The sequence below is a fragment of the Muntiacus reevesi genome, chromosome 1, assembly GCF_963930625.1.
Source record: "Muntiacus reevesi chromosome 1, mMunRee1.1, whole genome shotgun sequence".
Classification (NCBI taxonomy): domain Eukaryota; kingdom Metazoa; phylum Chordata; class Mammalia; order Artiodactyla; family Cervidae; genus Muntiacus; species Muntiacus reevesi.
In genome coordinates this window covers 284,672,443-284,679,822 of record NC_089249.1, presented here as the reverse complement: position 1 = coordinate 284,679,822, position 7,380 = coordinate 284,672,443, and the positions used below count along the sequence as shown (strand labels likewise).

The window sequence follows — 7,380 nt, the reverse complement described above, 5'->3', positions numbered from 1 at the left end:
CCTAAAGGAAACTAAATGAATATATGAATGGAAAACAGTATTTAATATGTAGCTTTCGGAATACAGAAACACCTCAGAGAAACCGTGGCACCAGTGTCTGTATGTATGAGGTAACATCTGTGTAGTTAGCAACTCTCACAGCAATGGGGAACACTACCTTTTGGATATATTATACATAAACTTTCTATCTCAAGAATTCCACATTGTTGTAAAATAATTTCAGTTCAGTGCTATGGCAGCTATGCAAATAGATGTAAACTCCATTCCCAGATGAACATTAAAAAAGCAGAATGCCTACTAATTACGTATTAACACAAATGTCAACAAAAATAGTTTAACAGGTGCAGAAACACAATACTGAAAATATAATTATCAATACAGCTGTCTTAAAAGAGTTAACTAGTACCATCAGGCTTAAAAAAAGCACTTAAGGTCACTGTTTTCATGTTTCACTCTTTCAGCCACCATACACCAGTGTTACTATCAGTATCTAAATAAGGTGTTTAACATGCTTATATTTTATTTAAGAGCTGGAATACAGGCTTTACAATATATCTGAAACATCAATACTGTGATAATGCCATTATGATAAGTCTATGTGTGTGGCACTAAAAAAATAATGGCTGGTCATAGTATGTTTTTCTGAACTGAATTTTAAATTTTCTAGAGGCTAACATGATAACAAATTTTTCTTCTTGACATGGTATATTCACAATCTTCTTTCATAAAGTTCATAGGCATTTCTTCTCTTTCCCTGCACGATCCTGAAGTCCTGAGTGTTCCCTCAGGAGGGGGTCATCCTCTTTTGAAAGTCTCTCTGATTGCATCTTCATTATCATCACGTCATTTTGTGCCTTAGAAAGGGCATCTGAAGCCTTCTTTAATTCAATTTTCAGTTTTTCTTTGTCTTCTTCTAGTTTTTTATTTTCTGCTTCCAAAACGTGTTCTTCTTCCTTGCCATAGTTTTTCAAGAGCCGTTTCAGTCTTTCATTTTCTTCCATGAACTTTTTGGCAGCCTGGTTAATATTTTCTGCTTGATGTTTAAGTACTCCTTTGTTTGACAGCTCTTTTGCCAGCTGAGTAATAAAGGTAACCAGACGTCTCAACACTAGCCAGAAAAATAATGAAAATCCAGAAATGTAAAGATTTCTTTGAGACCTGAAGAGTTTCATTTGTGTATGTTCATAGGCAGCAGGTCTGTTGGCTGAGCTCTTTTCAATAGTATGAGTCGAGGAATATTTTCTTACTTCTCACACAGCATCTAGAAACAGAACAATCAATAGGATTATAATAGTAAGAAAAGCCTTGTTCCAGAAACTTGCAATTTTACCCCAAACGCTAAAGGAAAATATCTTCTGCCGTTTCTGAAGAGGAATAAAAGGTAGACAGAAGATTAAAATGAGTCCTATTTCAGCAGAAAGAAAAGTTGCAACTGCCGCCCATTGAAGTGTCACTGTTTTTCTTCACACCTGCCTGCGGCCGCAGGCTCCCCACGCTGCTCCGAGGCCGCCAACGCTGGGATGTCACACACCGCGGCGGGGGGCTGAATGCTGAGCTTTAAGACAACTTTTTCACTCCCCTCTTTCACTTTCATCAAGAGGTTCTTTAGTTCTTCTTCACATTCTGCCATAAGGGTGGTGTCGTCTGCATATCTGAGGTTATTGATATTGATCCTGGCAAACTTGATTCCAGCTTGTGCTTCAATCAGCCTGGTATTAATCATGATGTACTCTGCATATAAGTTAAATAAGCACGGTGACAATATATAGCCTTGACGTACGTCTTTCCCAATTTGAAACCAGTCTGCTGTTCCATGTCCGGTTTTAACTGTTGCTTCCTGACCTGCATACAGTTTTCTCAAGAGGCAGGTAAGGTGGTCTGGTATTCCCATCTCTTGAAGAATTTTCCAGTTTATTGTGATCCACACAGTCAAAGGCTTTGGCATAGTCAATAAAGCAGAAGTAGATATCTTTCTGGAACTCTCTTGCTTTTTCCATGATCCAACGTATGTTGGCAATTTGATCTCTGGCTCCTCTGCCTTTTCTAATTCCAGCTTCAACATCTGGAAGTTCACAGTTCGAGTACTGTTGAAGCCTGGCTTGGAGAATTTTGAGCATTACTTTGCTAGCATGTGAGATGAGTGTAATTGTGTGGTAGTTTGAGCATTATTTGGCATTGCCTTTCTTTGAGATTGGAATGAAAACTGACCTTTTCCAGTCCTGTGGCTACTGCTGAGTTTTCGAAATTTGCTGACATATTGAGTGTAACACTTTCACAGCATCATCTTTTAGGATTTAAAATAGCTCAACTGGAATTCCATCACCTACACTAGCTTTGTTTGTAGTGATGCTTCCTAAGGTCCACTTGACTGTATTCCAGGATGTCTGGCTGTAGGTGAGTGATCACACCGTCATGATTATCTGGGTCGTGAAGATCTTTTTTGTGTAGTTCTTCTGTGTATGGTAATCATGTTTCAAAGTGAAATATGAAATCAAATTTCACAACACCAGCTAGGAAATTATGATTGTGTATTTTGCAAAGTAAATGAAGAAATAATGCTACTAGGTCTTAAAAATTTGCAGGTTAAATGCCAGATGAATGTTTTATGAAAATACATTTAATGGATTAAAAGAATATTTAAAATGCTTGATATGTACTTTATAAATACGTAGTTTTCTCCCAAAGTTTGATACGATCTCTTCGTAGATAATGTTAATTAAAATCAGCAGATTATAACTTAGTTTATGTTTACTTTTGTAGCCTCTGTTCCTTCTCAGTCACTATTATTTTCCTTGCTTTATTCTCCAGAGCTTTGTGGCAAGCAGAGAAGCAAGGTTCCATTCCCTAATTGTAATCATTTAAGAAATTGTTACAAAGTAAATAACGTTTTCACCTCATTTGCTGAAAGTTATTATGTCATAGGCATTATACTATGCAATGTACAGATATTAAATTATTAACTCTCTTTAAATGCTTCCCCGGTGGTGCAGCGGTCCAGAATCCGCTTGTGAATGCCGGAGATGCAGGAAACGCAGGTTCAGCGCCTGAGTCAGGAAGGTCCCCTGGAGCAGGAAATGGCACCCCCTCCAGGGCCCTTGCCTGGGACATCCCACGGAGAAGGAAGCCCGTCTCACCACTCGTGTAGCGCGGTGAGTCAGACAGGACGTGGAGAGTAAACGCCAGCAGCGGCCCAGTGCTGCGAGTAAGGTGGCGTGCACGGCCTGGTTCAGTACAGAGGCCAGAGTTCATCGCCTTGAAGGAAGGACCGCACAGCCAGGGGTGGCCTCATCGCCCTACGAGGCTCTCTGATTCCGGGCGATTTAAACACCGGGAGTCAAGGAGCGGAGGCTGCAGAGCAAACGCCCGGAGAGGACTGCTCTGTCTTCTGAGCCTCGGCTCGCGGCGGAGCCCCAGACTGGCCCTCGGCAGGCTCGCGCCGCGCGGTCACGGGAGCGCAGCCCGGCACCCGCGCCTCCGGGGGCCGGGCCCAGGCTGACTCGCCACTGGCAGCCTCGGGGGGCTCGCCGTGCCGTCTGCGGGGCCGTCCGCAGGGGCCCGGCCCAGGCTGGCTCGCCACGGGCAGCCTCGGGGGGCTCGCCGTGCCGTCTGCGGGGCCGTCCGCAGGGGCCCGGCCCAGGCTGGCTCGCGACGGGCAGGTTCAGGGCCGGCTCGCCGTGCCGTCCGCGGGGCCGTCCGCAGGGGCCGTCCGCAGGGCCCGGCCGAGGCTGACTCGCCACGGGCAGCCTCGGGGGGCTCGCCGCGCCGTCCGCGGGGCCGTCCGCAGGGCGCTGAGCCGTCCGCCCCCGTTCTCAGGCTGGCCGAGGCCGAAGGCGTCCTCTCAAAGAACTTCTGGCTGGACAGGGCCACAGACGTGCAGTATTCGTCGTGAATAAACTGAAAACTCCAAAACGAATCAAAACAAAACGGAACATTTGTTTTGAGATGACTGTTTTAAATCTTCCTTAGCTTAAGAAGCATAAGTGTGCTCTCCCAAATGTTTTTCCCAGTCCATAAGACGCCTCAGTCTCATGATAAGTTTTCATGCTTATTTTCCCCAAACATCTAAAGACATGACTAAAACTGATATCATGCAAAAATATTTTTGGTGAATCACGGAACAACATAGATCCCAGATAACCAAATACTAGCCTACCCTTCCATAGATCGAGTGTATTCCTGAATATGGAAGCCAGGGCATCTTGGTTGTTTATAAGCCTTTCTAATAGCTTATTCATTTCTTCTAAATGATCTGTGTATATGAGCCCCAAATGATCCTTCTAAAGCACTAAAGAAATTGTGAAAACATAAGTTCACCTCGTTCCTAACAACCTTTATTAACATGCAGTAAGATTAAACACCCTATGAACTTGCTTATATATGCCATCTTTAAAAAGCCCCAAACTCTTGAAAGATCAGATTTGTGGTTACCAGTGAGAAGTGGACTATTTCCTGCTGCATCAGGAAACAGAGGATATCACAGTCATGTGAGTTGGTGAGCCCCAAGGAAACTCAGGATGTGAAAACACAGGATCCCAGCCTCAGATAGGTGACGCACATCTCAAAGGAATGGTTTCAGTGAGCCAGAGTCCTGCGTGTTCCCACACAAACAAAAGTGCTAAATTCCTTAACGTGGGATATCTGAATTTCTTTAATTAACAATAATCTTTTGATGTTCAGACTACCTGTCCTTTGTCGCAAAACTTCTATGTGACCTGTCTCCTCCCCTCGCCACCTCAGAGCAGTTCTCTCGGGTTACCCGGGATGCTGCCCCCAGGCTTTAAGTCCTAAAAGTTCCCACTGAATAAAACATAACTCTCAGCTTTTAGGTTGTGAATATTTTTTAAGTCCACACCAGAGATGGGGAGTGGAGGGAGGGAGCACTGCATGAAAGTAAAATGTACAACCTCCTTTACAAGCACCAGAGATGGAATGCAGAACACGGTGACTTGAAAATTCAAAGAGTAGATGCTAAGAGTTTTTATCACAAGGAAAAAACATTTTCTTCCTTTTTATATCTATAAGAAATGATGGAAGCTAACTAAACATATTCTGGTAATTATTTCACAGTATATGTAAGTACAGTCATTGTGTTATACATTTTAAACTTAAAAGTGCTGTATATAAATTATATCTTAAGAGTGGTGGAAAAAAAATTAAACACAGTTTTTACCAAGTCTCTGATACATAAAGAGTTGATGGCAGATCTGCCAATTAGGTACTGGGCTATACACAATACGACAGTTTATCTGGTTTAATAAGACACATTATAAAAATAATAATAGCACCAGTGAGGTAACAGCTGGTAGCTCTCATTACACCTCCCACTCTTATACTGCATGTTGCAACCTGAAGCTAAACTCTTGAATGTTCCCCCACTTCCTTATTTAGTGTTGGATAGGAATGGTAAACAGTCAGCGGAGTCTGATGGCAAGAGCTCTGGGAGGACAGCTATGAGAGGTGGAGGTCCAGGTCAGGTCCGGTGGACTTGCTCTACGACACTGGGCAGACAGCAGGCCTCTCTGAACCTCAGTTCAGTTCAGTTCAGTCTCTCAGTCGTGTCCAACTTTTTGTGACCCCGTGGACTGAAGCATGCCAGGCCTCCCTGTCCATCACCAACTCCCAGAGCTTGCTCAAACTCATGCCCATCCAGTTGGTGATGCCCTCCAACTATCTCATCCTCCGTCGTCCCCATCTCCCACCTTCAATCTTTCCCAGCATCAGGGTATTTTCCAATGAGTCATCTGTTCACATCAGGTGGTGAAAGTATTGGAGTTTCAGCTTCAGCATCAGTCCTTCCAGTGAATATTCAGAACTGATTTCCTTTAGGATGGACTGGTTGGATCTCCTTGCAGTCCAAGGGACTCTCAGGAGTCTTCTCCAACACCACACTTCAAAAGCATCAATTCTTCGGTGCTCAGCTTTGTTTATAGTCCAACTCTCACATCCATTCATGACCACTGGAAAAACCACAGCCTTGACTAGATGGACATACCAGGTTCTAAATCTGGTGGAGACCAAATCTAAAGGAGGCCTGGTGACCCTGCCATCTCTACCTCTAACAAGGGTGAGATCGAAGCTCGGTGCTTAATGTGAAAAGACACTGCAGTTATAAGATACCAGCTTTTTTCTTTTTCTGATTAGCCATAAATAGCTTCATTTTATCCTTCTTTCTTGATCAGGGCAGATTCGCCATCAAGGTACTGCAAAATCACTAACTAAAGGTATGAGTTACCTATCGCTATGTAACAAACCATCGCAAAGCTTAGCAGCTGGACACAACCACCCCCATTATTATCTCACATAGCTTCTGAGGGTCGGGCACTGGGGGCCGGCTTACCTGGCGGTTCTGGCTCAGGATGTCTCGGGAAGCCACAGGCTGGCTGTCAGACAGGGCTGCGTGCATGACAGTGTTTGGCCAGAGTTAAAGGATCTGGTTCTAGAGTCTCTCTCATGGCCGTTAGTAGGTCCTGGATCCTCAGCAGCTGCTGACCAGATAACAGTTTCTCAGTATAAGGCCCTTTCCCCTCCATGGCCTTATGGTACGGCAGCTGGCTTCCTCCAGCTGGAGTGGGAGAGACTTATTTCATTAGCATAAGATCCTCCAAGGCAATCCATGTTGCAAATGGCAAACTTTCATCCTTTTTCTATGGCTCAGTAGTATTTCACTGTGTATATCTTCTAAAGATTCTTTATCCACTCATCTGGTGATGGCCACTTAGGTTGCTTCTGTATGTTGGTAATTGTCAATAATGGTGCTGTCAACATTGATGTGCATGTATATTTTTGAATTATTGTTTTCATTTTCTTCAGATATATACCCAGGAGTAAAATTTCTGAGTCATACATAGTTCCATTTTCAGATTTTTGAAAAACTGCTCTATGATTTTCCACAGTGGCTGCCTCGATGGGCATTCCCACCAACAGTGTACAAAGTTCCCTTTTTCTTATGTCCTCCCCAACATCTGTTATTCATATTCTTTTTGATAACAGCCATTCTGACAGGTGTGAGGTGATATTTCACTGTGGTTTTAATTTTTGTTTCTCTGATGATTAGTCATGTTGAGCATTTTTTCATGTACCTGTTGGCCTCTGTATGTCTTCTTTGAAAAAAAAGTATATTCAATTCTTCTGTCCGTTTTTAATTGGGCTATTTGTGTTTTTGATGCTGAGTTATACTAGCTGTATGTATATTTTGGATATTAACACTGTATCGATTAGATCGTTAGCAAATATCTTCTCCTATTCAGGGTTGTGTTTTCACTTCGTTGGTGATTTCTTTGGCTGTGCAAAAGCTTTTAAAGTGTAATTAGGTCTGAATGTGATCCTGATATATTTCCTTACCAAAAACATCTGATTATTCTTAGTCTGTTCCAACAGCTT

At 43.2% G+C, this 7,380-nt stretch overlaps 1 pseudogene; it reads right to left on the bottom strand.

Moving 5' to 3' along the window:
* Nucleotides 1-200: 200 nt before the first annotated feature.
* Nucleotides 201-3,249, bottom strand: LOC136158736 (B-cell receptor-associated protein 29 pseudogene; annotated as a pseudogene).
* Between the last annotated feature and the right edge of the window lie 4,131 nt (nucleotides 3,250-7,380).